At 42.0% G+C, this 14,263-nt stretch overlaps 1 long non-coding RNA gene across 3 annotated transcripts in view; it reads left to right on the top strand.

Moving 5' to 3' along the window:
• Positions 1-14,263, top strand: part of LOC116591665 — a 145,863-nt gene that overhangs the window by 33,640 nt on the left and 97,960 nt on the right. The window lies entirely within an intron of this gene.

The following is a 14,263-nucleotide window of genomic DNA, read 5'->3' as shown; positions in this document are numbered from 1 at the left end:
CCGCCTCATTCAATGTTGTGCTCCCTCTGCTCATGACTAGTTGACATGGGGGTACAAAGGCCGAGTCCCCTTGCTCCAAGGTGGGCAAGATATATTTCTTTATTTGAGAGAGAGAGAGAGAGCAAGGGGAGGGCAGAGGGAGAGCGAGAGAGAGAATCTCAAGCAGACTCCCCACTGAGCGTGGAGCCTGACCCTAGGCTTGATCTCACGACCCTGTGATCATGACCTGAGCTGAAACGAAGAGCGGGATGCTTAACCAACAGAGCCACCCAGGTGCTCCCACGGTGGGCCTACTCTTAGCCATCTCAGCTTCAGGGCTCCTGTGTGATGGGCTGAGGTCTCTGTCCCCATTCAAGGTCTCCCTCTGCCCAGTTCTGCTCCTCACCCCTTTGCAGGCATGGTTCAGCAGAGCACTTCCCATAAGCTTCCTGCGTGGAAATCTACTGTCTTAGCATCTGTTTCTTAGGGGACCTGACTTAACCCAGTTGACACACACGTGTTTCTAGAAAGCAGCCTCTAAGAAAACTGATTGCACAATGAAAACCTTATTGCTGGTGGCAGGCGGAGTCATGCTAGCCGTTGGCCTGCTGTCACTGTGTCATCATTAGAACTCTGCCATGGGTGAGCTGGGATGGGGCAGGACAGAGGCAGAACACTGGTGGTTCAGCAGCTCAGGCACAGGGAAGGTTTGGGGGGAATGGTAATGATAAGGACTTCTAATTGAATAGCTCTTGCTGGGGGGCTATTGATGCCCTGGTGAAGGAATGAGGCTGATCAATGACCAGTTGAAGTCACTGACTAGTGAAGGCTAGAGGTCCTTCTTGGTAGATATAAATACTTTTACTCTTGCAGCTGGAGGGCAGAAAAAAGTGAAGAGAAGGCTCTGTATTTAATTATAAGAACTGTAGATCTCCCAAGAAGGTTGAATTCACAGCCCAGCAGGTTTACTGCACCAGGTCAAGACCCTGACTGGGAGGAAAGAGGACTCTGAAATTTGGGATGGGGACATCTGAGCTGATGCACTCAGAATTTTTTTAATCCCCAGAAACCCCTGAACCATCTGGGTCTGACTCTGCCCTGCAGTAATATGAGGCTTCAGGGGTTGAAATTTGGGACTAGGAAGTTTATAATAAGACTAGAAATGAGGGGAAGGGTGTGGAAGATGATGGGAAGGAATGAGGTTTGTATTCCAGGAGTCTGATGCTCCAACGGCTACTGGAGTAGGAGGCGATTTAATACATTGATGAATAAGGTGTTGTAATAGAAATAAATATGTTTTGTCTATGTGAGATTAGGTATAGTAAATCTCACATGTCCTCAAGATAGAATGTATTTTTCTCTTTCCTATTTTCCAATTTCCATTTTCAGTTTTATGTCATGAAATAATAATAACAATTCTTGCAACAGTGATTACCCTAATAAATAACATTGTGCATTAGTGCATGTGAATGAAGAATGTACATTATAAATAATAATAGTTTATTTATGATACTGTCTCTACTCACCCTTCCTAATCTCTCAGCAAGGTGCTTGGGGATCTCAAAAAGCTACCACATACATCTATCTGGAGGAGATATTGCTACATATGTATTTCACAAATAAGAAATCCTCCAAATGACAGTTCATAAAAAAATGGTAATTCTAGAATAAAAATCATTGGAGATGGTGGACATTTATTAAATTTATGTACTACTGAAACTTGGTTTTATGAACCTGAAACTTAATTAAGACATTTTTGGAATACAAGTAGATAAAAAGTAGAGCATTATTGACTTCAGGTAGAAAAATACATTCATGTGGCATTTTTTTCTTTTAAGCTATACATACCTTTTTAATTTCAGTGGTTCCCAGATGTTTGGATTTTTGGACTGATAAATTAAAAAAAAATTTTTGAGGACCAACATGGGTGGCAGTCTATTTTGTGAATTAAGTTTATTTGAAAAAAATGTCATTGTTCTTTTAATATCATTAGTCCCTAAAAAGAATGAATATTTAACAGTCAAAAGGTAGGAAGAATATAATCTCACAAAAAAGGCCTTTATTTTCTTTTTAAAGATTTATTTATTTATTTTAGAGGGAGAGAGAGAGAAATTGTGCGAGTGTGTGGAGGGGCAGAAGGAGGAAAGAGAGAATCCTAAGTAGACTCCCCACTGAGTGAGGAGCCTAATGAGGGGCCTGATCTCAAGTCCCTGAGATCATAACTTGAGCCAAATCAAGAGTCAGACGCTTAACTGACTAAGCCACCCAGGTGCCCCAGCCCTGGAGTTTCTGAATCAGCGGGTGAGGACTCTTGGTAGAATCTGTATTTCTACCAAGTTGGTGATATTCGTGCAGCTGGTCTGGAGCTCACACTTGGGGAACAAATATTCTAGGTTATCAAAATGGATTTTCTGTTTTCAAGGACTGTGATACTAATTGGGCAGTCATCCTTCCTCGTATTCTCGAATAGGTAGATTCAGGCTGCAAGCACTATTCTATAGAAGAGAAAATGCAAATATCACATTCCATGGCCTGGATGCCTTAATCGTCTAGTCCTTAGAGTGAATGAAGGCTGACACATCTTCCTAGAGCCTGTTTAAATAATCATCCCCTCTTGCCTTAACTCCTCAAGGAGACTCTATATTTCTTCCTCTCCCCTTCTCTCTTATTTCTCTTTCTTTTTTCCTCCTTTCCCCTTTTCCCCTTTTTTCCTTTCTTTTATGGCTATCTCCATTTGATTCCGGTCTTGTGGAAAACAGGTGCCTTAGCTCATTTGTCTTTGAATCCTAGAATCTAGCAGCATGCCTGCTGTTGCTTTTGTCCATTTGGCATATCATGGCAACAACCGAGCCAAGTGATCAGTAACCATCTAGTGGATTTGCTCTCTTTAGATGGTCTGGATTAGTCCACTGATTTTATTTTCTTCCCCTCAACCCTTGCCCCCTCAATTCTGTGGCATAGTGTTATTTTCCTTAAATCATGTGGACTCCTGTTTAAATGTCTACTGTGGGGTACAATGTACCAGCCAAAAAGTCAAATATTGAAGCAAACATATAGACGTCCCCAGACCCCAATTTGTCAATTATTAGCCCAATGGGCATACCTAAGAGGACTAGAGTCCTCTTCAGTATATCTCTGGCAGAAGTTTGCATACTATTCCTATCAGCCTTGGGGGACATCAGAATGTGATGCTTTAGATATCCAAATTCCCAAACCCTTTAAGATCCTTTTGAATATCAAAAATATATAAATATGCTTTGGGTATATTTCCAAATTCCAAAGGTAGGAATGGAAACCTGGAAGAGTCTGGAGCATCTTTTTCCTGTCGCCCAATGACCCTTCTACCCATTTCCTATATGCCATATTTCTTTTGAAATCAGGGGACAGTATAATGGGATAGCAAAAATATTGACAGGAACAAATGCATGCCAGATGCAGCATCTTTAATTTCATGGATTTGTTTTTGCTGTTTCGGCCCAATTTTTAAGATGAATGGCTCTTTACTGTGTGACCCAGGACATAAGAAAAAGCTGAATGACTGAGGAAAAAATAAGTTTACAACTTGCATTACGTTTATCACTGTTACCAGGCCCATAAAGACAGAGAGGAGGGAGCAAAGCCCATTCGGGCTGTAGACAGATACTTAGAGAGAGATTCAGGTCAAAGAATGGGATAGAATAGATAAAGGGAGTTGGGGGTCCCAGAATATTTAAGACATTTCCCCCAGCTAATGGAAAATGTGACATTTCTCTCTCTCTCACATATTAACTAAGTGAAATAAAGAGACCATTTCAAAATTAATTCTTGTCAAAAGATGCTATTTTCCATAATACTTTGTGAACAAAAGTTACTCCTTACTTCTTAGACATGTTTAGATTTCTTGAACTCTTTCATTTAGGAAATGTGGAGTGTCCTGTCCTCAAACAGAACTAGGCAGTTAATGAACATTTGTTTCAAGGGCTTTGTTATGTTTCATTCAAAGGTGTCTACGAAGTGCCACATACTATTAGAAGCAGCAATCTTTATTTTGTTTGCAGACAATTCAATTATGGAAAATACCCAGAAAGAAGTTGTGAAAAGAATATCATTAGACAACCAAGTAGCTTTCCTGTCTTATGTATGCTTGAAAGAGGGATCAGGTTGTTGGTAATTGACTACAGAATTGGGTTGTTCCCAGAACAAGCATTTATTGAGATTGTGGAGGGAAGAATTAATACATAGCAAGCTCCCTTGTAAGAATACCTAGGAGGTTCAGGGGAAGGATAGGGAGGAACAGATTTATTTCTGGCCTCCCTTAGTAGGGACACACTCCACTATGTTTATGGCAAAGACAAATCTGCCAAATAATATCCTGTTACCTCTTTTATTATTCTGGCCTGAAGTGAATTGGCTTCTCCTTGGGTTTTATAGCATTTTCTGTCTGCCATTTTCTCGTCACTTAATTAGACATGGCTTCATATCAGCATAGGAGGAAGAGGGGCAAAAACTTGGGCCATGTTCACTAGTAGTCTCCAGGGCAACTGCATATGAAAAGTTTCACATATCGGTACTGCCTCCCTTCAGTGACTTTAGAAATGTAACCAGCAATTGGATAGGCAGCCCTTGGTGGGTCTGGGTGCCTTCACTCTCTCTTCCAGCTTTCCTGTGCGTGCTGGGTGTGTGCCTACCCTGGACAATGCTTCTAGCCAGAGGGTGGGGTGATCCCAAGATTTCGGTTTGGGCTTAAGAAGATGGCAAAGGCCCATTTGGCCTTCTGGTAGAATGCTTGCACCTACCGGCTTATCCCAGGACCCTGAGATCGTGACCTGCGTGGAAGGCAGGTGCCCAACCAACCAAGCCACCCAGGCGCCCCTGAACCATTACTGTTAAGGCCGGAACCGGGATCAGAGAGCGAGGGCTGTGTTCTAGGTCAGGGCATCTTGAACACCCAGACCCCATAGCTGTACTTACTCTCTGATCCTTGTTTAGAGTCCAGGGAATGGTGGCTGTCTCCCACCAACACTGCTGTCCTGCTGGTTGTGCCCCTTTGTGCAGATCCGATGAGAAATGTGTTTAATAATCTTGTGGAGTTGGATTCTGTCTAAAAGAATCTGCCACCACTCCAAAGCGGGAAAAGAAAAAAAAAGATTTAAAGGGCCACATCAATGTCTTTAATGACTCAATAATTAAGACAACACTACATAAGCACAGTTTAAATGTAAGCAAATTACTTGGAAAGGAAAAAAATACACAAATCCTTTCACATGATACACTATTTGTTTAATTAGAGCAGAATCTCTTTTTTAAGGCCACTGACAATGGAGTCCCACATGAATTGATGAAAAACAATAGTAATTAAAGACATCTTCTCTGATAATAGCCAAAGAAAAAAACCTGGGCATGAGTTGTAAAGTCAAAGGATACTTTGCCTGGGTCTATAAAGAGGGACTGTGGAAATGTTTGTGCTGTTCTTTTAGTCTGAGTCACATGAAGCAGAGGTGAGGAAAACACTGGGGAACAGGGAGTTTATTTGCGAGGTGACCCCAGAAAGCACGAGGAGGATAAGATAGGGAAGGGTCAAGGGTCAATAAATATCTGTGTTAATGAGAAACCTGTTGCTGTGGGCAACTGGGGCTCAGCCCTGCTGGGGACCTTCTGAGAGACTGTGTAGAACACACTTCAAAATTGAAAATGAAAGCACCAATTAAAAAAGATATGTACCCCGAGTGCCTGGGTGGCTCAGTGGGTTGGGCCTCTGCCTTCAGCTCAGGTCATGATCTCAGGGTCCTGGGATCGAGTCCCACATCAGGCTCTCTGCTCAGCAGGGAGCCTACTCCCCCCGCCTTCTGCCTGCCTCCCTGCCTACCTGTGATCTCTCTCTGTCTGTCAAATAAATAAATGAAATCTTAAAAAAAAAAAAAAGATATGCACCCCTATGTTTATTGTGGTATTATTTACAGTAGCCAAGATATGGAAGCAACCTAAGTGTCCTCTGATAGAAGAAGGGATAAAGAAGATGTGGCATATAAATATGATAGAGTATCATTCAGCTATAAAAAAGAAAAAAAATCTTGCCTTTTGTGACAACATGGTTGGACCTAGAAGGTATTCTACTAAGATAGCCAAAGACAAATACTATACAATTTCACTTACATGTGGAATCTAAAAAACAAAACAAACGAGAAACCAAACAGATCCTTAAATACAGAGAATAAACCGGTGGTTGCAAAAGGGCAGGTGAAGAAGATTAAGAGGTACCAGCTTCCAGTTACAAATTCAATAAGTCATGGGGATAAAAAGTACGGCATAGGGAATATAATCAATAATATTGCAGTAATGTTGTATGGTGACAAACAGAGACTACACTTAGCGTGGTGAGCACTGAGTAATGTGTAAAATTGTCAAACCACTATGTTGTACACCTGAAACTAATATAACATTGTATGTCAACTATACTTCAGTAATAAATTAAGAAAATTGTCCTGCCAAGGGACTGCTAAGACAGGGCATTGATTCACCATCCCCTACTAATTGAAGGTTGCTCCTGGGAGCATTAAATCCTGGGCTGCCCTGAGCAGACTCCTAGGGCGCTAGAAAAGGCCTTCAGGCTGAGAAGTGGAGAGATATTTCCCTGAGGAGGGAATGGGGAAGCTGTTGACATGCATGTAACTGTGTAACTGTCCTTGGAGGCTGCTGGTGAACTCAGAAATGGGCCAGTGGGACATGGGGTGGGGCACCACAGCCCCTGTTACAGATGGGCTCTGTAAAGTAATCGTCCTTCTAGACCAGCTCAGTACAAGAGAAATATAATGTAAGCCACACATACAGTGAAATATAACGAGCCACAGAGGCAATTTTACTTTTCTAGTAGCTACATTAAAAAAATAAAGAAGAAACAGGTGAATTTAACTTTAATAACATGTTTTATTTAATTCCCTATGTCCTAAATATTGTCATTTCAATGTGTATTCAGTATAAAAAATTACTCAGGAGATTTCATAAATTCTTTTTTCTTACTAAATCTGTGAGATCTAGTGTGCATTTAATACTCATAGCACACGTCAGTTTGGACCAGCCACATTTTGAGTGCCCGATAGCCACATGTGGTTCATGGCCACCATATACCTGGGCAGGCAGTTTTAGATGCATATAAGAAGGACACTCATTTGGAAATGGCATAAAGCAAAAATCTGTGATTTCCTTCAAGATAACACCTAAGTTATAATTTTTGCAAATATTTTTGGGTTGTCTTTTCTTATTTTATGAACATGATTCAATGATATCCCTTTATGATTTATGGATTTTTTTCAGGAACTTTCTCTGTCCTTTTGATTCCAGATTCCCTTCTTCTGGTTTATGCGCCAAAGACTGTCCTAGTCTTTTCCACATAAATTTCTCTTGAGAACACCGATGAGAGAAGGCCTTCAGGTCTTTCCTATCCTCATTTCTTATGGGTCCCTTAAGCAAGGCTTACCACGGTGGTGTGGGGGAGCAATGAAAAAGCAGGAGCACCATTTGGCCTGTTCTTTCAAAGGCTGGTACTGGCAAATGAGACTCTACCTATACTTACTACATTTAAAAAAAGAACAAAAAACAAAACCAACCCATTTGGTAGCTATGCACACTATATACTTTGAAATTATACTACATTCTTGAAACTGCCTCTTTCTTTTTTTTTTTTCTAGTATTTCTTCCTTTAAAAAAATCTAGGAACTGTAAAAACTGGTCTATGCCTCTCTTTATAGGTGAGAGGAGTAACAGATACTCTTCATTGACTAACATTTCACTTCCAGCCTCTTTTTCTTTTCTGTCTATTAGGTCTTTAAAACAACAATGAACAAACAAAAGTTGATTTTCTAGTCTTCCTTGAAGTCAGCAGTGATAGTGTTGGCCAATGAGATATAAGCCAAAATCTGTTGTCTCTTCTTGTCTCTTTATTCCTCTCCGGAACTCAGTCATGATGGCTGGCAACATGGCAGCCATTAGCAACCAGGAGGCAATTAACATGACAATGAAGGCCAATATGCTGAGGGCGCCAGAGAAAAAAATAGAGGATTTGGTATCTGGAAGTGATTTTGGGCTCCCCCGCCTCCCCAGCCCTGGAAGTACTTACAGACTCTTGTTATGTGAGACAAATACTTTATGTGTTTAAGCCGCTATTAATTAGATTTTCTTGTACTTGAGAAAAAAAAAGTTCCTATTTGATATAGAGATTCTGCCAAAATTACCACTGAAACAAACTTAAAATGCATTCGCCTTCTTGCTGCCCCCTACAAGTGGCTCATTAAGCAGTCATCCCAAAACACGATGAAAACAACTGAATACACAAAATGTGGCAAGTCGGAAGTGATCAGTTCTCCAGGGGCCTAATTAAATATGTTATATCGTCGAAAAGGTGTAGACGGATCAAAGCATTCACCTTTGTGTTCCAGCCCCAAAGGCCCCTATTTAAAATGACTGTAATTTTTTTTTTTTTTAAAGATTTTATTTATTTATTTGACAGAGAGAGAAATCACAAGTAGGCGGAGAGTCAGGCAGAGAGAGAGAGAGAAGCAGGCTCCCGCTGAGCAAAGAGCCCGATGCGGGGCTCAATCCCAGGACACTGAGATCATGACCTGAGCCGAAGGCAGCGGCTTAATCCACTGAGCCACCCAGGCGCCCCATAAATGACTGTAATTTTTTATTTGAATCACCATTCCCTTCATTTAAAGTGGGGAAAACAACATGATTACTCATCTTTGGGTCTCCAGATCTTATCTCGAGCCTGGTGTTTGAAGACGACCAGGCAATGTTTATCATATTGATAAACTGTGATAGCACCATGCAAGTAAACATAACTTCCATTTAGGGTTTGTTCATTTTTGTCCCTTTATGAGAAAGACTCCTCAGACTTTTATCATGCTGTCCCAGTCCATGGATAATACTGACCCAGGCTGTTGCTACCCTAAAGATGCCTTCTAGAAGTTGCCTGAGACTTTCCCACAGTGGGAAGGACAAAAGGAATAGGCAACTCAAATTAGGGAGTTGTTTTTTTCAGAAGACTTTCCTTCCTTCAGTAACTGGCTAGCACATCTACTAACCATATGTGAGCAGTGGTTAATTTCCATATTATCTCTTCTTTCTTAGACATGTAACTCCAAATGAGTACTTTGTAGAATCATGTGGAACTTTTCTCCCCTCTCCGATGTGGGTGAACCTCAGGGCTCTGCTGTAGAAGGATGAAAGCCTCTGAGTTCAGATTTGGCATCCCAAACAGGGATCAAAATTCAGTCTTCATGCTTTCTGACTAAAACCCCCTTCTATATGTGGAGGTTTTAAAGCCTTTCCATTGGCCCACCCAAATTCTCTGTGGTGTCTCTGAGGACAAAACCCTACAGGCTTCTACCTTCACCTTTTACCTATCAGGATATCAACTGATGGTTGAGCTTTTACAACTTAACTTAAGGTTGGACCAGATATTCTAGTTATCTGACCTTGATTAAGTTAACTAACTTCTCTGAATATCACTTGGTAGAGCACGAGACTCTTGATTTCAGGATTATAAGTTTAAGCCGCATGTTGGGTGTTGGGGTTACTTAAAAAAATAAAATCTTAAAAAAAGGGAATTAATAATAGTATGGATCTCATTGGGTCGTTGTAAAGTTCTCTTAGATAATGCATGTATAAGGCTTAGCACAGTGCCTTACATAGATGAAGCCCTCGATAAATGTTACTTGTTATTCATGAAATTAATGTTATTAAATTGTCAAAGTGAATAATTAATATTTACTAATAAAATAATATTTACAACTGTCTGGTAAGAATCTATTTTAGATTAAGGTGGGTAGTGCTGATTTGTCTTCAAGAGGACATGTCCTCCATGTTCTTTTTTAAACAAATAGTTGTAGTGACTTACAGAGTTTCTTTGGTTCTCTTGTTGGATTTACTGCGTAGCCTGCTTGGAAACCATGTCTAAGAACCAGAGCATTAACTTGAATAGAGGACTAAGAGCCTTCTCTCTAAGTTATCCTAGAAAGTAATGGGAAGTAAATAACTTAAATTCACCCCCCCCCCCCCGATCTATGCACCTGGGTGAGACAACATTTAATGTCAGCTTTAGAACAGCTTTCTTTTCAAGAATTTTTTTTATCTTGTCTTTATAGCTATGGTGAAATAGAATTGGACTTTCCCCCTCCTTTTTAAAAATAAGATTTTATTTATTTATTTATTTGACAGAGATCACAAGGAGGCAGAGAGGCAGGCAGAGAGAGCAAGAGGGGGAAGCAGGCTCTCTGCTTGGCAGGGAGCCTGACGTGAGGCTTGATCCTAGGACCTTGCGATCATGACCTGAGCCGAAGGCAGAGGCTTTAACCCACCGAGCCACTCAGGCACCCCTAGAATTGGGCTTCTTAATAGCCAAAGAAACCCCATTTGTATCTAGTTGTGACCCAGCTTGGGCCTGAATAGTAGATGATGGCTTGGCAGTCATGGAAGAAAAAAGTTGTTTAATATTTTGAGAGTTGAGAAAACTCAGCCTTTAATTCAATCAAGGCCTGGGAGAAGGAGGAGGAGGGGTTCTTTATTTTGTTCCGACTAGTTTACCCTGAGTGTGCAGCTGGTTAGAGTTTCTGAGAGGCTGTTCGTTCCAATTAATTTGGTATACACTCTTGTATGTGGGCTTGATGAATTAAGAGGCAGCAATGAATTTATCTGTGCACCAGCCATAAAATTTCCATTACTTTTCTTAATGAATTTTACATTTGATTCTGAAAGCTTTTTAAAAAGTTGCTCATTTGTTTTTCAGGGCCTTCCCCTCCTCCTTCTCTGTAATTCGTGTCAAAATAAGGACTACCCTTACAGAGAGTTTGGACATTTCTTTAAGACTTTTGCTTTCAGAGCTAGGGAGACTCTGCCCTTCCCACTGTCTAGACACTTCAGAGGCCTTCTTGGGCTTCAAAGGAGGATAAGATAGGAAGTCCCGGCTGAAGAAGAGGGGTGTGGGTTTGTGACCAAGTTCAGTTATCACTGCGGAGGAAAAAGACGACGGAAAGGAAAAGGTATGGGGAAAGAAATAAGGTATTCTGCTGCAGTAATGTGGGGTCTGCATTGCCATTCCTGAGCTCTGTGCTTCCTTCCTTTTATCAGAGAAGACTAGTAAGACCACAGGCACCAAGTGCAGGGAGTCTGAATTTTGGCTAAAGCCTGATCCTGTGATTGTCAAAACCTGGAGGGGCGTGACAAAAGCTCATTTCAAACCTGCATTTCAAAGCTCTAAGCAAATTTTCTCTCTTTCATGAAATAAAGACTAGAGTATACTTTTGCAAACATCCTGTTTCTTTGTTCTCGAAAGAACCTAAACATACAATCTTATTAGGTAAATGTAATGCACCCCGTACTCAGAGGATGTGTTTGAAAGGCTAGGACTCTGAGGAACTAGACGGTGAATGTTTATGTTGTTGGCTTCTTGCATCTCTCAAGATTCTATTTCTTTTAGAGAAATGTCCCCCCGCCCCGTGTATTGATTTATTTAACATGATTGCCATCTTCTGTTGATTTAGAGTGGGCTGTGGCTGAAGAGTGTTACTTGTTTTTGTTTTGGTATGAAGCCTGGAGGAGGGTGGGAAGGACAACAAGAGTGATCTTCACCTTGCACCGGAGGGAGGCTGTTAGAAGAGAGTGGGACCCAGGAGGGGGGAGTTCACCCTGACGCTTGGGAAGTAGGGAGACATGATAAGAAAGTGATAATGAAGGATTAGAGCAGGGCAAGGAGGCCTGGAGACCTGCAAGGAGGTTTTGTCCCTGTGTTGTAGAAAATCAAAGAAAGGGGTAGGTTTGAGAAATACCTTTGATAGATGGTATTTGGAAGATGGCCCTCCTGGGGAGACAGGGCCCTCTATGGGGGATTTCTGAGAATGGGTCAGTCTTGGAGTCCTTGAGATAGCCAGATCTAGAAGTTACAAGTCCTTCCCTGAATCTAATTTTTTTCTGTTTTCCTGAACCTAGAATACAATCGTGTTAAAGATTGCAGTCTGGTCTCCAAAATGTTGTGGAAAATTAAGGTAAAATTTGTAGTCATCTTGGTTCACAATGGTAAAAGAAGAATAGCTATTCACATAGAGCCCTACAGTGGGAGGGACCCATGAGCGGAAGGACCCAAAGAACGGGTCCGGTGGGCTCTCCAAAGGGGTGGAGCCTGAGAGTAGAATAGGCCCTGGGGAGGGGCCCAAACTGAGTTTAGAAATGCTGAGTGCAAGTGAAGTACAAATGTAAGGCTTGACCTGACCCTTGGGAGGTAGGGAGACATGAGAAAAAATTGATAATGAAGGATTGGAGCAGGACAAGGAGGCCGGAAGACCCGGCAGGGAGGTTTTGTCCCTGTGTTGTAGGAAATAAAAGAAAGGGGTCGGTTTGAGAAACCCACAGACTGGGGATCAGTCTTTTTCTGGAATGTGCTCCACTTTTTGGTGCCTGAAAGAAGTCATCATCTCTGCCTCATTGTCTCCAGCACAGGATGGGGTTGTTGACAACAGAACAGTTACCTAGGGCTTCCTAGGTACTCAGTATGAAGAACGCACTTCCAGTGGCCTATGAAGTACGAATTATTACCAATGAGGAAAGTGAGGCCCCAAACAGTAGAATAGCTTCCTGAGGCTCTTACCAATACACTATTAAAGTGTTCTACCACACTAACACTCCTCTTTCCTCTTTCCTTGGTATTTTCTGTGAAAGAATAAAACAATAATTGTGAAATTTATTTAATTTCTTTTGGAGGATAAATGTGAAATAAGTCTCTTTTTAAATTATCTGCTGTGCACCCTCCCCACTCTGGCCAAAGCTGAAAAGGTAATTAAGGTGAGCACCCGTTGCACAGATATTCTGCATTTCTCTTCATCTTCACTGTGAAGGGATAATATCCCAGAGATGTTTGTTCCTCTTTCCCAGCTACCTGGGAGTGAGGGAGGGGTACACTACTAATGCAACATTACACTTATGAAGCTCATACACTCGTGTTGTCCCCATTTACCCTGATAGCTTGTGAGTCAGGAAGTGTTTTCCACACGAGATGGCTATGTCTGAGGGAGATTGTGATTTGTCCAAGGTCTGGCCATGTTGGTCCAGAAGATCGGGTCTCTGACTTTTTCTCTCAAGTCCCTTACCCTGACCTGTCAAGGAGCTTTAGCTGCCAATGGAAAGTGGTAAAACTTCTCCGTCATCCCTTTCCACATTTGTAGCATTCACAATATTTCTGTGATGTGGTTGTGAAGACGGAGGAGCTGTTTCATGCTGTTCACATACAGGGGGCCCCTCTGGAGGCCTGTTGAGAGAACACATAGTATGAAGGAAAAGAGGCCAAAGTTGTTCATGAAAGTTGTGTTCACTTGGGGCTACTGATGAGGGGTGCTGACATTCTCCCCTGCCCAACCTAGCAGAACTTTCTTCATCTTTAATTTCTGCCCATGCTTGTGAAATCTTTTGATTAGGATCTCTGCACAAGGCCATTATTCCCAGCGGGATCCCACTGTACTACCTCATTAGTCCCATTCGCTGATCTTCACAGCGAAGTGTGAGCTCACCAGGAGCTGCAGGTGGAAGGACCACGTGGGGCCCAGAGCTCTGAAGGGCCCCAGTTAATCTTTATATGCTGGCTTGTTTCTTGACCTCGATTTTTGCTTCTGACAGCAGGACTGTGTGGGAAGAATGCAGACTTTGGAGTCCTACCATTTGGAGGTATGGAGAGGTGGGAAATCACTCTACCTCTGAGTTCTCCTTACAGCTATCAAACAAGCTCTTTTGACAAGCTGATGTTAGCATTAAAGCAGGGCGTTGGAGGGAGGGGCAATGAAGCTTTGCTGACAGTACTTGTTACACAGCTATAGCTGGGACCCTTCTGCCCATCATGAAAGCCTCAAGCTTTCACTCTCCCTCTTCCTCGTAATTGCTCTGTGTGTAAGGCTTAATAGACCTGCAGTTCCTGTGGAGAGTGGGCTCATGTTTGAGAGCCTGATCCCTTGACCCAGGCTGTCTGAGAGATGAGTTCCAAAGGTTAATGTTTCATTGAGTGACTGACAAAAGCCTTTCAAAAGATGGCTGTATTGCAGTTCCAGGGGGAGCTGTGAAGACCCTGTCTCCTGGTGGGGTTTTTATTCTGGTGTCTGAGATCACAAGAAAGGCTGTGGTTTGTGTAAGTGAGTCCAGTTTGGAGACCTGCTTGGGAAAGTGTTGGGTATCTTGAAGGATGGGGTCTTTCCTGCAGCACTTAACTCAGGGGGCAATTACTTATTTATATTTCTGGCTCTCCTCACCTCTCAAGATATAGGGTGAGCTC

The sequence above is a fragment of the Mustela erminea genome, chromosome 5 (assembly GCF_009829155.1).
Source record: "Mustela erminea isolate mMusErm1 chromosome 5, mMusErm1.Pri, whole genome shotgun sequence".
In the NCBI taxonomy this organism is placed as follows: Eukaryota; Metazoa; Chordata; class Mammalia; order Carnivora; family Mustelidae; genus Mustela; species Mustela erminea.
This window is presented reverse-complemented; position numbering and strand designations above follow the sequence as displayed.